A 15,876-nucleotide genomic window follows, 5' to 3' on the forward strand; every position below is an offset into this window, starting at 1 on the left:
TCTATGTTTCTCTCTCTCTTTCTCCTCCACCACCTCCACAAGTTGCCGGTAGATTTAAAAAAAAAAAACCAAAATGGCGTACAAAGGTTATAAAGCATACAAGTAGCAATTGAAGAAGGTTCACACATGTTGCTCCGTTGTAGAGCCCGTGGACAATTTCATAAAAGACAAGTACAGCATCATGCACATTGTTGACTCATGTACCCAACAATAAAAAGGTTTGAGATTGAGACACATTTACTTTAAAAAAAAGAAGAATATAATTTACCATTTAAAACTGCAATACATCTATATAGATTAGTTGGTGAAGAAGAAACGCCTTATTTTCTTCACAAACAAATGCTAGACCGGGTTGACATATATTCAGAGAGAAGGGTTTTTTTTTTTTTTTTTTTTTTTAAATTTTTTTTATTACTCTATTATATAGGAATATGATCTGTCAAAGAACTTTAGGCTGCATATTTTAATTTGTTATCCCATGTTTTGCTTATTTTAATGAATTAGTGAACCAAATGCTGATTCTCAACAATGATTGAAGATGGTTTCTTTTTGTCAATCTCATCAAATGATTCATCACTGATCATAATCAGAAGGGTGAGGATATTTTTATTTTTCAATATATGCAACATGACGCACAAGGGCACAAGCACAGCACTCATTTCTTTTTTTTCTTTTTTTTTTCACTTGAATTTCCCACGTTTCATTGTAAACTAATTCTATGGTCAACAATTGTATATTAATTTGGAATGGTTGGAGTTTTGCCACAACAATGGACCTGATGAAGGTGATGCATTGCTTGAGACATTTACTTGTTGGTAGAGAGGCATGAGAGATAACACCGACAACTTGCTCTAATTTTTTTATGATTCTCATCAAATGTTTTCTTAAGCTTTGTATGATATTATACTTGTCTTTTATGAAAAATGTCCACGGGCTCTACAACGGAGCAACATGTGCGAACTTTCTTCAATTGCTACTTGTATGCTTTATAATCTTTTTACGCCATTTTGAGTTTTTTTTTTTTTTTTTTTTAATCTGCCGGCAACCTGTGGAGGTGGTGGAGGAAAAAGAGAGAGAGAAACTTAAAGAGAGAGAGCGAGAGAGTTAGAAGTCAAACTTTTTTTTTTGGGTTTAGAAGGTAATAAATGAGGGTAATTAATTATATTCTAATCAGAATATTTGTAATAATTATAGTCTTTTTTTAACCGTTGGATCTACTTAAATCCAATAGTTTAAAAAAGGTGTAACTCTAAAGAGTTACACACCTGGTGTAACTTGAACCCATTTCATAATATATATATATATATATATAGTCTGTTCCGAATTGCATATGGTTCCTTAAAAAATGAATATCTTACTTCGTGGGGGTGGGTGGGGGTTGGGGCTGCTTGGGAAAATAAGAAAAAGAAAATTGGTTTCTCATTTATATTGGTTCTATCTTAAATCACACACCATATACTCTCCCTTACATGGAATTTTCCCTCTAGCATTTGTAATTGTGCCAGCTCCTTAGCTTATCGTTTTCTTTTCACTTTCATACTATCCAAGGCATAGTTTTGTTTGGAACTAGGTTTGGCGTCACAGTGCCCTTCACATTTAAAATACTTTCCTATGAAAATTGTGTTCATAAACCATATAATATACCCTTGTCTCAAATTTTATTTTGACACTCTAACCCATAAGCAGAATTTTGTGATCGATGCAATGCCATTAAAACATTTTGACACCTCCTCCTTGATTATCCTTGGACATAACTGGAATTGTGTTTACAGAGCTACAATGCACATCAAGAGATTCGTTTATGCTCTTCAAAAAAAAAAAAAAAAAAAAAATGAAGAAGAAGAAGAAGTATAATAGAGAGATTGTTGGACCTTAAAATTTTAAGGGTTTACTCTCTAAAATGAAAAGGAATTTTGTTTTAAAGAATCCATTGACAATGCTCTTAAAGAGGTATAAATATTCCTAAATTATTTAAGAATTAACTATTTATTGAAATGAAAATAGAGCCAAATAACCGAATAGTTGATTTGTATAAATAATCATTCTATTATAAAATGGACAAAATTTGGCTACAAACTTGGTTATATCCAATAGTTATAACTTCACTCAATATATTTTTATTGAATGTGAATTTTGACAAATTTATCATTGTATTACATTTTCTTTTTATATATCATCTATGCTTGTTTCCAGAAGATTAAAGATCAATAATTATATCATAAATCAAATGCTTAATTTTTAAGTTTTTGTAATATGAAATTATACATAAAAAATAAGTTTATCGATTGAATAATAAATAATCGATTAACACAAAGTTTGACATGTGTATTAAGAATATAAAAAATATGCATTCCAAAAACTATAATTTTAAAATATGTAGTTAGAGTAATTTTTTTTGGTGAAAGTTGTAGCCATTGACTACAACCAAGTTTGTACCCAATTTTTGTCTTTATAAAATCTAGGCAAAAATGCAAAGCTCACATTTTAGATTTCACCTAATTTCATTTTAGGTCTCTAACTTTGCTTTTATTCAATTAAGTTTTTTAAGTTTCAAAATTGTTCAATCAAAAAACCTTCCATTAGTCTTTATTAGGAATTCCCTTCAAGTGCCCATTTCTTTAAATTTTTAAATTAAAAAATTAAACTAATTAATAGAAAAAAAATACAAAATAAGTTATTATTTAAATTAAAAAAATATTTAAACAAAAAGAATTAAAACACAAACAAACAACAACATAATTAAGAAATTCATCCCAAAAATTTCTCTGCCCTAACAAAATACGACAATCATCCCAATCTCTAAAATCCCAAAAAAATTAACACCCCCCCCCACAAAAAAAAAAGAATAATTTGAAAGCGTAAAAAGCACGAAATGAAAAATGAATTCAAACCATTTGAGAGAATAATGAGAAAACTGAAATATTAACATACCCCTTTGCCAAATCCAAAAACTCCATAAACTAACACAATAGGAGGCAGAATATCAACATTGGTGCTTGTCCCTTTTAGGGACGTCCTCTTTGACCACAACATTCATATTAGGCTTAAACAAACATTCATTTTTGAGCTCGAGAGAGATCACTAGCCACAGCTGGGCTAAGAGCATCCACAGCAGTGGAGCTAAAAATTTAGCTTTTTAGCTCCACAAAAAGTTATTTTATCTATTTTACCTACACATATGCTGCAGCAGTGGATCTATTTTAACTTTCAACACAATAAATTAATATAAATATCACAATAAAATAATATATCCCTTACAATAAAATAATATATCTCACTACTCAAAAAACATTTACAGCACCAACCACAACTACCTCTACCATCAGCCACAGCCACAACCACCACCACCGGCCACAACCACCACTCTACTTTGGCAACCACAACACAACATAGGAAAAAAAAAAAAAAAAAAAAAAAAAAAAAAAAAAAAAAAAAAAAAAAACCACAACCACAATCACAACTCCATCACCACCAATCACCACAGACCACTAGCCATGACAACCAATCATGACAACCACAACCACAACCCACTGCCACTGCCACAACCACAACCACAACTATAAACCACAAAACTCATAGCCAAAATACACAAAACCCACTGCCAAAGCCAAAATCATCCACCACCACCACAACCAAAATCCACAAACCCATTGTCAAAATCATCCACTACCACTACCATAGCCAAAATCAACCACCACCACCACAGCCACCAAACCCATATGAAAATACATTTAAAAAAAAAAAAAAAAACTCAATCACAGCAAAGGGAATAGAGAGATGGGCAGCAACGGCGGCTTGTGGCTTGGGGACGACAGTGTTGGTGTGGTTCTGATCGGCATTAGGTGAGCATTGGGATGGATGACTGGGCGAAGGTATCGATCGGAGGCGTGGATTGGCGGCTTGGGGCTTGGGTCAGCTTGGGCCGATGACGTTGAGGCTAGTGGAGGCATGGGTCGAAGACGTTGAGACAGAGTGGGACGGCTTGGGCCGGTGGAGGCGTGCGTCGGAGACGTTGAGACAGAGAGGTGACAGTAACTGAGAGAGAGGTGAGAGTGATTGAGAGAGAGGTGAGAGTGACTGAGAGAGAGAGAGAACTTTTTATTATTTTAATTCATCGGGTAGAATAAAATAAATTTTTTTTTTAGCTCTCATGAACAGTGCATATCTATCTATAGATGTGCACTATAGCAGTAGAGTTAAAAAAAAAAAAAAAGATTTAGCTCCACTGCTGGAGTATGAATTTAGTGTCTGAGGAGCTAAAATTTAGTAATATAGTAATATAGCACCACTGCTATGAGTGCTCTAAATGCGCAAAACCCAAATAGCAAACGAATTGTCGAGCTCACAAATAGCTCTGCTAATTGCAGTGAAAGTACCAAACATACCTTAAGAGTGTAAAAGCTCAACTTCCTACTAGCCATTAATAATAGTAATAATTTGTCAAATTTGTTCTTATAATATCATTTTAAATATTTCTTTGAATTGAACAAAAATTTATAATTGTCAATTTATATGATATCTTATCATTTTCTCTCATTACCATTTTAATTTCTAAAACAATTAAATTTAATGAAGTGATGTCTATTCCCCTTATCCTGCTTAAATTTAAAACCATCCTAAGAAGGGGAAGTGATTACCATTTCGCTCCACTCTCCTTTCTTTTGCTCTCTTTCCCCCTCATACCCTCAAGTCTCATCTATCTCCAAACTTTCAAACATAACGTAAAGGATGAGCTCTAGATATAAAAATATTGGATATACGTGCAAAGCTTAAGGAGAAAAAGGAGGAATAATCCTAATGTAAGACATATGACACTTGGCATGTAAGAAATCTACCTGTGTATAATATTCCACATTAAATATACAAATTCTCTTCCCGTTTAACTGACATTGACTCATGTTTGGCATCTCTCTCAAAATGCATTTCATAACTTATTAGGAAGTGAAATGCAATTTGCAAAAAATAATTGAGATGTTTGGCACTTTTTTCAAGATCCATGACATGCATTTTCAGTTTAATACATTTTGCAATTTTCTTGAGATTGCAATTGGAACTCAAATCATTTCTTTCCTATTGTTATGAAAATTTGTTGTTGTTGTTTAAGTATTTTAATTCATTATTTGTTTAAATAATTTTTAAAAATATTTTAAAATTTGAAACTGTGGTTGAAAGCCTCCATTTATAAGTTTCATTATCATAAATCATACTTATATTCTTCTAAATTTATATTTCATTTCTCAAAGAAGGGAAAAAAAAAAAAAAAAAACTAAAACTAAAACTAAAAAGAAAAAAGAAAAGAACCCAACTATATGTTAAGGAGGGCCGTGCCAAAAGGCTCAAAAAGGAAAATTTCGGTCGGAACCAGACCGAATTATATATATATATATGTGTGTGTGTGTGTGTATATATATATATATATAACCCATTCTATGTAATACATATATAACCCATTCTATGTACTAAACTCTACCATTCTCTTAGGCTTAGCTACTCTCTCACTCACATCACACACACACACACACACACACTCAGTTTCACCCTCTTCATCTCTCTCAATAGCATTTCGGTCCAATTCGACGTAGTTGGAAGTTTTGTGGGTTTTTTTTTTTTTTTTTAATAATTTATTTGTGTGGAGAATTTGAAAGGGGATGGGAGGAGAGAATTTCTACTTATGTTAATAATATATATATATATGTGTGTGTGTGTGTGTGTGTGTTAGTTAGGTTTTTATGAATGAGTTGGTATATATAAAACTAACTTAAGTTACTCTTTAAAATAATAAAAGAAATGTTACATCCATAATATTTTGATATTTTTACAACAATTTTACAACAAATATCTGTATGATTCGTAACTCAGTACAACCTCAGCCTCGAATGACTTGTTGTAGCTCAACACGAGTCATTGCTAAGCACGAATTCAACTTTGAACGACTCATAGTTTAGTCTATTTAATTTTAACACACACTACTAGCTTTAGGTAAAAATAAGACTTCAATTTTTTTTTTAGAGAAAATGCCAGACCATACTCTAAATTCTCATTAGTTGTTGAGCTGAATTTCGCAAGAATAATTATGATTGACATAACTTGATTAATTTATCTTATGCATTTTTTATTAGTTGTAAGCATAAACTCATTCAAGGCTCATCGAAACACAAATATGACATGAAAGCCCCACTGAATTATTGAGAAGAAAAAATCTGAAGAAAAGATTATACATATACACAAAGCAAAACCCAAAATTGGGTCATGTAGCCCCACCAATCATTTATTCTTTTTAGGCGAAAAGCACATTTTAGTCCCTATATTTTTAAGCGATTTCCATTTTAGTCCCTAAATTTTTATTTTAACCGCTTTTAGTCCCTATCCTGAAAAACGCTTCCGTTTTAGTCCCTGCCGTTACATTAGAAACGGAAATAGCTGATGTGGCAAACGACAAGAATAAATAATATTAAGTTAATGTCCACGTGGCCTAAATTTAATAAAAAATGCCACGTCAGTCTCTAAATAAAAAAATTAAAAACACAATTAAAAACTAAGAATCATAGGAATTGAGATCTAAGTGTGTCTTGAACAAAAATAACAAGAACACAATCCCAAATCCAAGAACACAACCAGAAATTTAAAAAAAAAAAAAAAAAAAAAAAAAACCCAGAAACTGCCTTAAATCTCCACAACAGTCCTACTTTGCCAAACCCTTCCACCTTTCCCTCACAATCGCCTCAGACACCTTCAACTCTACCTCATCATCCTCTGCCTTATCATCGCTTTCACTCACCAACTCCTCTTATCTGCCGAATCTGACCCACTCGTCAAAGGCCACACCCCGTCCACCGCTTCAATTCCCTCCAATCCGCTGCCGTCCTCTTTCTTCCTCCTTCTCTCCGTCTTCCTCTTCCTCTCCGACTCCCCTTCCTCCCTCCTCCTCTCCTTCCCGATCTCTTCTTCGCACTCGACTCAGCCCTTTTCTTCTCGCAATACTCCGTCTCCTCCACCGCCGCCACCGTCCGGACCTCCGATCTCCAAGCCAACTGAGACACCATCTCCGCGCAAATCTCCGCTCTCATCTCTCTCCTTTGTCTAATCCTCGCCTGCCAGCCCAGGCGCTTTGTTGCCGATGTGGGACTCGGGGCTGCTTTCTGCTTGCAAGGCCTTTGGGTTTTGCAAACTGGGTTGTCTCTCTACGTTGAGGCTTTTATCCCTGAAAGGTGTCACGAGTTACTTGATGTGGTGAGTGGCCTTTGGGTTTTGCAAACTGGGTTGTCTCTCTATTGGGTTGTTCTTATGGATAGCTGTGGTCGACTGATTTCTTTGAAATTTCTGGTTTGGTGTTGGTGTTGCTGTTGGTGTGGATGGTTGTGATCAACTGGTTTCTTTAAAGTTTTTGGGTTTGTTGTTGGTCTGGAATGTGGATAGCTGTTTGTAGGTTATTTCTGCATTTTTTGAGGGTTTGATTTGCTGGGTTTCGGTGTTTTGATGATCGCTGAATTTTGTGTTTCCAAGTTGGAGCTGATTTTGTGTTTCTAATTTGGATTAGTGGGTTTCCAACTTGGAGATTGGAGTTGATTTTGTGAACAAAGAGGATGCAGATCTATTGATTTTGACTGGTGTGCGTTGGGTTCAAATTTCTGGGTTCAAATTATGGGTTCGATTTCTGGGTTAGGTTTTTAGTTTCAATTTCAGATTATTGATTTGTTGATGTTGATTATTGTTTGATCTGAGTTTTGAATTTTAATGTGTTTGGTTGTAAAGAAAATACAGGAAAGACAAAGAAAAGAAAATAAAACAAGAATTAAATTGCGAAGAACATGTAAATCATGTTCTGGGAAAGATCACAAAGAACATGAACATGTTCTTCCAAAAAATTAACGAAAAGAAAAGAATGTGAATTTGGTTTGTTGTTTTCTCATTTTTTGTTTTTAATTTTTTTCTATTTTTATTTTTTTTTCTTTAGTTTAAAATTAATAAATTAATTTTTATTTTTTATTTTTTAATGTCAAATAATATTTTTTATTATTTTTTAATGGTCATGTCATCTTCCGTTTGCCACATCAGCTATTTCCGTCTCTGATGTAACGGCAGGGACTAAAACGGAAGCGTTTTTCAGGATAGGGACTAAAAGCGGTAAAAATAAAATTTAGGGACTAAATGGAAATCGCCTAAAAATGTAGGGACGAAAATGTGCTTTTCGCCTTCTTTTTATGCTAGCTATACCATAATAGCAAATAAAAAATACATGCCAAAAAAAATCTTGTAATTCAATGACATCAATTGATCTTTTTTACGAGGAGAATCGAGATTCATAACTTTAAATCTTCATTCCCTTTTCTATTGTATCAATAAAACAAATCTCTACACCCCTTTGTTATCACAATTGGATTATTTAAAAAGAAATGAATTCTTCATTTTCTATTAACAAGCTCCTCCACACAACCCCACCTCCACCTCCACAATCTGCACCACCACCAACTCCAGCAGCACGTCCACGATAACAACCATCTCGATTGTTAGAATCACACAAACAAATATGACCATTGAGAATGACATGATAATCATGCACAACAAAAGTAGCCCACTCGGGCTCCCCAACAGAATACCCGCATCAGCAAGAACACCAAATCTCTAGCCATTTTTTTGCTTCTTGTTCTCTTTTGCTTTTAGTTGTGGAAGTTTTAGCATGTAGAGAGAGAGAGAGAGTACTGATAACATATCATACGCATCAACGATGAAACTTGAAAGGTCAGCGTAGTGTTAGAAAATGGCTTGAATTGATTGTAGCCATTTTATTTGATTATGGAATTGCTGATTGGAGAAAGAGAGTACTGTAACATGTCATACGCCATCAACGATGAAACTTGAAAGGTCAGGTAGTGTTAGAAAATGGCTTGAATTGATTGTAGCCACTTTATTTGATTATGGAATTGCTGATTGGAAAAGTACTATAAGCCAAATGGTACTTGCATTTGACGTCTTCTCTCTTTTGCATGCATTGTCAAGATTTGGTATCACATCTATATAACTAAGCATGACTTTCTTGCATGGATGCACAGGAATGGAACCAGGATTTGAACTTGCGGGTCAAAATGTTTTTTGTTTGAGGACTCTTTGAAGTTGGGATATCAACATTAGAGGATGGCAATGTGACATCATCATTATCAATTTTTTAATTTTTTGTATTTTTCTTTAAAAAAAATTAACATTGTAGTTAATTATTATGATCTACAAATTAAATAAAAGTCATATTAATTATAGAGATCTATTACAGTTTTAAAAATTGAATTGGACAAAGAACCGAATTATTTGGTAAAATTTTTGGGGGGTTTTCTGTTTTGTGATCTATAAGGTTAGGGATTTGTGATTTGTAATTGTTTTATTGGTATTTTGTTTTGTTATAGACCAGATTTGTGATTTGTTTGTTGGTTATTTTTCTTTTGTCTAAAGGTTTTTCTTATTTGGCGTTCCTGAGCAATTGGGCAAAAGGAATGGTCAAATAATTTTTTTCCTTGGATTTTCACGGGTCAGAACTTTAAATTTTGTGTAAAATATATACTATATATAAATTTCAAACCTTTTTTTTGGGGGGGGGGGGGGGGATGGACCCTAGCCTTATGCTATGTTTGGAAGTTCGGAGGGAGAGAAGAGTAGAGAAAAGGAGAGTAGAAGGGAATGATTATCCTCCACCTTGTTTGGATGTTTTTAAAATTAAGTAAGGGTGAGGCGAATAATTAGCATTTTCATAATTTGTAATTTTGTTAATATGGTAAGAGTAAATTTGGTAATTTATTTGGTCAAATATTTCTATGCTCTACTCTCCCTCCAAATCTCTTCAATTTTGTGGAATTAAAAATGAGGGGTTAGAAGTAGTTAGAACCCCTCCAAATCCCTCCCTCCACCCTTTAAAAAAATCAAAACAAGGTAATTTAACTTACTCTTCCTCCCTCTACTCTCCATTCATCCAAACAAGCTATAAGTGTAGGTCCGTCTTTGTAGATGCACAATAGTGCTTGCCAACACTTTGGTTATTTTGCTCTACATATATGGAGCTTGTTATTCAAAAGTGGTGTCGCGGAGTAGCAAAATGTGAGCTAGTGGTGTGGCAAAATGTAAGAGTGAAAGATTCCGGGGGCTTGTGGAGGGGTTGTGCATAGAAGAGAAGACTTCTTTGTATTAGGTGCAACCCCAAACTTTGTATTGAGTCCCAACCTTTGTATTAAGAGAGAACTTTGTATTTGTGTGAGAGAATAATTTGGTTTTAGAAACATGTTGTCTAGACTTGTTTAGACAAATAATAAACTTAGTTTGGTGATCAAAGTTGAAACAATCTTCAGCTTCACTACATGAAGAAGTAAAAGCATGATTTTTTTTTTCTTTCTTTCTTTTTATTGCTATAAGAAACATGATATTCTTTCTTTTTCTGTATCCCCTTTTTTTCTAAAGGTTGGCTAAGTATCCTAACCAAACTGACAGGTACAGGTGCTCCAAGAAAGTGGAATGCAATGCTATTCACTGAACAAAAGTCAACTGTTATTTAATCCGAATTAACTGTTCTGGACAGAATTACTTGCGTTTTTGAAATGGAAATGGGTTAGCTTTATTGTTACATTTACAAGATTCATAAATGACTCTTTTTGTTTTTTTGTTGATATTATTCATAAATGACTCATTAATTTGGGATTTGGAACAGTTCTATTTACTCAATAAATGGGTTGTGTGTGTGTGTGGGGCGGGGGGGGGGGGGGGGGGGGCATTTATAGAAATAAATTGAGGAATTAATAATTAAGGGAATCCTAGTACATAAAAAAGTATTTCAGGGCCTTTTAGTGGCAAATAAAAAACAAATATTTTTAGCAATGCTATCAACATAATTTTTTTTTTTACAACTTATTAAGATCATAAACTATGATTGAAGCAACATTATTTCTTATGTGGTAACTTCAATCAATTTTTTTTTTGGAGTTCTAATCATACACTAAAACATAGCTTCAATCAATTATAGCTTTAATAACAAAACTGCACAATCATCATTGGGTGAAAATAGTACGACATAGATAGATGAATACCTAAAATTTTCGAGTTAAAATTCTGGGTTCTAAGTTTTCTGAAAATTAAGAGAAAACCGATCTGGGTATACATGTATAAATGGAAATTCTATTTCATCAAAAAAGAAGAAGAAATTCTATGCATCAGTGGCAATAAAAGGGTGAGAGAGATAGAAAGCATACGTTTGAAGGAAACAAGGGTGCCGTAGAAGTTAATGCGATCTGTGCCATTGAAGAATGGGGGGGCCGTGTGTTTGATTGTGTGTTTGTGAGAGAGAGAGAGAGAGAGAAAGTGGGAGTAAATTTGCAAGAAAACGTGTTTAGGTTCTTTTGCTGACACACAAACCGTCCGGCAAAGCCAAGGGCAGGAGCCAATGGCACACCTATGTTAGAATCCAGTCTTTTGACATTTATTGCACACGTGGCACTGCTTATGGATTTTTATTCATTTCTTTCCTATTGGTGTGAATTTTATTAAAAAAAAAAAATTTAATACTACCATTTTCAATTGGAGGTATATTCATTAATGCTATACAATTGCAGGATCTAGGCGAATTTGACAAAATCCCAATCCATTCATACTATGCTCGACTACTCAAAATCTAAGGTATTTTCTTCAAAGTACTAACTAAAGTTTCTACTTATGTTTAATAGTATACATATGAGTTAGTATATATAAAACTAACCTAAATTACTCTTTTATAAATTTTATAATAGTAAAAAGAAATGTTATATCACAATATTTTAATATTTTCATANAATATTTTCATAATAATTTCAAAATAAATATCTATATAATTCACAACTTAGCACAACCTCAGCCTTAAACAACTTGTGGTAGCTCTACATGACTCATTGCTTAGCATGAATTCAACTTTGAACACTCGTGGTTTAGTCTATTTAATTTTAACACGCACTACTAGCTTTAGGTAAAAATAAGACTTCACAATTTTTTTTATAGAGAAAACGCCAAATCATATGCTAAATTTTCTTTAATTGTTGAGCTGAATTATGTAGGAATAGTTATGATTGACATAACATGATTAATTTATCTTATGCATTTTTTATTAGTTGTAAGCATAAACTCATACGAGGCTCATTAAAACACAAATATGACATAAAAGCCCCCTAAATGATTGAGAAGAGAAAGACTGAAGAAAAGATTATACATATACTAATAAAGCAAAACCCAAAATTGGGTCATGTAGTCCGATCAATCATTTTTTTTTATATGCTAGCTATACCATAATAGCAAATAGAAAACACATGTAAAAAATCTTGTAATTCAATGACATCAATTGATCTTATTTGAATTGAGGTTTATAGCTTTAAATCTTCACTTCCTTCTATTATTTCAATAAAACAAATATCTACTCTCCATTTGTTATAACAATTGAATTATTTAAAAAGAAGAAGAAAATCCTACGAAACATTGTTATAATAATAGTAATGAATTCTTCATTTTTCTATCAACAACCTCATCCACCACCACCACAACCACCACCTCCACAACCACCACCTCCACCTCCACCTCCACAACCACCACCTCCACCTCCACCTCCACCTCCACAACCTCCACCTCCACCTCCAACACTGCACCACCACCACCATGACGACGACCACCACCACCACCACCACCACTACAAACAAATATGACCATTGATATAATTGAGAGTGACATGATAATCATGCACAACAAAAGGACCATTTGTGCTCCCTAACAGAATACCCGCATCAGCAAGAACACCCAAATCTCTAGCCATTTTTTTGCTTCCCGTTCTCTATTGCTTGTTTTATTTTGGATAATCGTCTCTATTGCTTTTAGTTGTTGAAATCTTAGCATGTATATATAGAGAAGTACCTAAATTCATACGCCGTCAGATTGAAACTTGAAAGGTCAGCGTCGTACAAATAGTATGGTAGTTTCCAAAACCTTTTTATTTGACTGTACACACCACATGAATATTTATTCAGTTTGCATACGGATTTATGAAATGAATATCTGTCTTCGTGGTGTGCTAGAAAAATAGATTAGGAAAATTGGTTTCGCATTTACACAATATTTCTTATTTAAGCTTGACACATCATGCAAGAAACTTGCTGAATTATTCGTGTGTTATACTCAATTTAGAGCAAGAGTAATTTGGCCAAGAGTCTTGTCATTTAATTGACATATCTTAGTGTTTCTAATTGAGATATTCAGATTCAAAACTCTTCCCTGTTATAATTATTGATTATCAAAATAAAAAATTTCCCACATTGAAACTTCTCATGAATTTAATTACTTGAAACAGGTTGGAAATTTGGAAGTTTGAAAATGTTTAATGTAGCATATTATATATATATATATATATATATTCTGTTCCAAATGGCAAATATTCTTACTTTGTCGTGCCTAGTGGAGCTTGGGAAAAATAAAAGAAAATTGGTTTCTCATTTATATTGGTAGGTGCATCGTCAGTCCAGCCTCCCTGTCCCAAATCATGTTGACCTTAAGAGATTAGGAGTGAAGAGTCTGAATGTTAGCCTGTAGATCCTGATTAATAGATGAATTCCCCATGTGATAAGTATAAATATCATTTAAAAAACTTTAAAAACAAACAAATAGGTAAGACTAGCCTAATAGCCTTAGCTCGTGCTCTAATGTTTTATTTTTTTTATTTTCCATTCATTCTAATTTGAGGTTTACGTATTTGTCCAATAATATTTCATATTTGCGAATTATTGATACATTCAAGTGTGTCATGTGCTTGTGGTCAGTAACCCCCCATGCCAACCATTTGCAATGTTGGCCTTACTTGTATTATTGTGATTGATTCAATAAACTTTCTACCCTCCGTTCAAAAAAAAAAAAAAAGAGTGTCATGAGGCTAGCACACAAAAAATGAAAACCTAAATAGTATTGAAATCATATGTTCTTATGTGTGGATGTGTTCATTTTTTGGAGCTAGCCTCATGTCATGGCACTTTTAGTTGTATTAGTAGTTCGCAAATGCAAAATATTAATGGATAAATGCGCAAATCATAAATTATGATAAATGAAAATTATAACACTTAACCTAACCAAAAAAAAAAAAAGAAGAAGAAGAAGCTCAAAGTACATGCAAAGAGCGTGAGATGAGATTGATTTTTTTTTTTTTTTTTTTTTTTTTTTTTGCTTTGAAGAAAATCACGAGGCACATAGCCTAAAATTGCTGTCATGATATCCATAAAAAAGAAAAAAAAAAAAAAAAAAAAACTAAGTATTTTCTTCATTGTACTAATTTTCTCCAATCTACCTTCACTGCTTCTATTACATAGTGAAGTCTATCACTCAAAAAAGGGACCTTAATTTCGTCTCTTGGATCTACGATGGTGAATGAGTACTCAACAGGAAAATTTTTGGCTTCCCATTGGCAGATTTTATCACTCTCTCTCTCTCTCTCTCTCTCTCTCACACACACACACACACACATACTTGCGACATTCATCTCATATCTCTTGAAATCTCTCTCCACATATGTAATCTTATCTATATCATATTATATATATATATATATATATAATAAAAGTTAGGTTTAGACGCCATGATTGCGCCAAGTAGCGGCACCAAATTGCAGAAATTTTCTTAAATTTTTAGATTCTAAGAAAAAATATATATAAGTTTTCTTCAACTATAATTTCTAAGTGGATAAAAATCTTAATTTGATTAAAGTTGAATTAGACTTGCTGTATTTATAAGTGGATAAAAACAAAAATCATAACAATTAAAAGCCGTGCATCAGATTAAAGCAATTTCACTCAAATGGCGGCACCAAATTGCAGAAATTTTCTTAAATTTTTAGATTCTAAGAAAAAATACATATAAGTTTTCTTCAACTATAATTTCTAAGTGGATATAATTTTTCTTCAACTATAATTTCTAAGTGGATAAAAATCTTAATTTGATTAAAGTTGAATTAGACTTGCTGTATTTATAAGTGGATAAAAACAAAAATCATAACAATTAAAAGCCATGCATCAGGTTAAAGCAATTAAAGCAATTTGTCTTTCACTCAAATGTGACTTAATCTGAAGATGAAGGTTACATATAAAAAACAATGTCCTGCTTCTTTGGCCAATAAGACCCAGTGAGGTTGAAACTTTAAAATTCAAGAGAGGAAAAGAGATGAAAATGACATGTAGCTCTCAAAGATAGAGCTACAAGGCATATACTTTTCCTCTCTAACATATGTGGCATGATGTGCATGAAATATATACAATAAAGTACTCACATATCTACATATTTGGCCTTACTTTTATGTTATTTTGTGATTGATTATATAATATCTTTGTGTTGCAAGTAACAAGGGCTTTACATGCAAAGTGGGGCTAGGCCAATTGAATCAAGCCAATTTACATCCAGCCAGGCATGAATATTAAATTTAAGTCCAATTGGAGTAAGGAATCAAAGGAAATTTGCACCAAATCCAAGTCCAATTCGGATTAGGATTCCAGCCTGCACATCAGTTAGTATTTTCAGCATAACTTTCGGCTCAGATGTCCAATTGAGATGATTCAAGTTGGGCTGGAAATTTAACTTAAAGGGCTACAACTTTGTAGTTTACCAGAAGCCCTAATTCTGACGTTAAGTGGGCCTAAATAGTCGGTTAAGTAAAGCCTAAAAATCTGGGATTTTCTCCAAACGGGAATTCAACTTGTAATAGGATTCCTTGACCTATTTAAAGGCTTTTGAGGGCAAAATTCAGGGACTGAGGCTAGTGCTAGGGCTGACATGCAAAACAAAAAATTGGAGCAAGAGGCAGTGCCGCATGTGGCTTCTCTGCAACTTTTCTCCATGATAGCATTGTGACTATTT

This window comes from Quercus suber, unplaced genomic scaffold (assembly GCF_002906115.3).
Source record: "Quercus suber isolate HL8 unplaced genomic scaffold, Cork oak 2.0 scaffold_221, whole genome shotgun sequence".
Taxonomy (NCBI): domain Eukaryota; kingdom Viridiplantae; phylum Streptophyta; class Magnoliopsida; order Fagales; family Fagaceae; genus Quercus; species Quercus suber.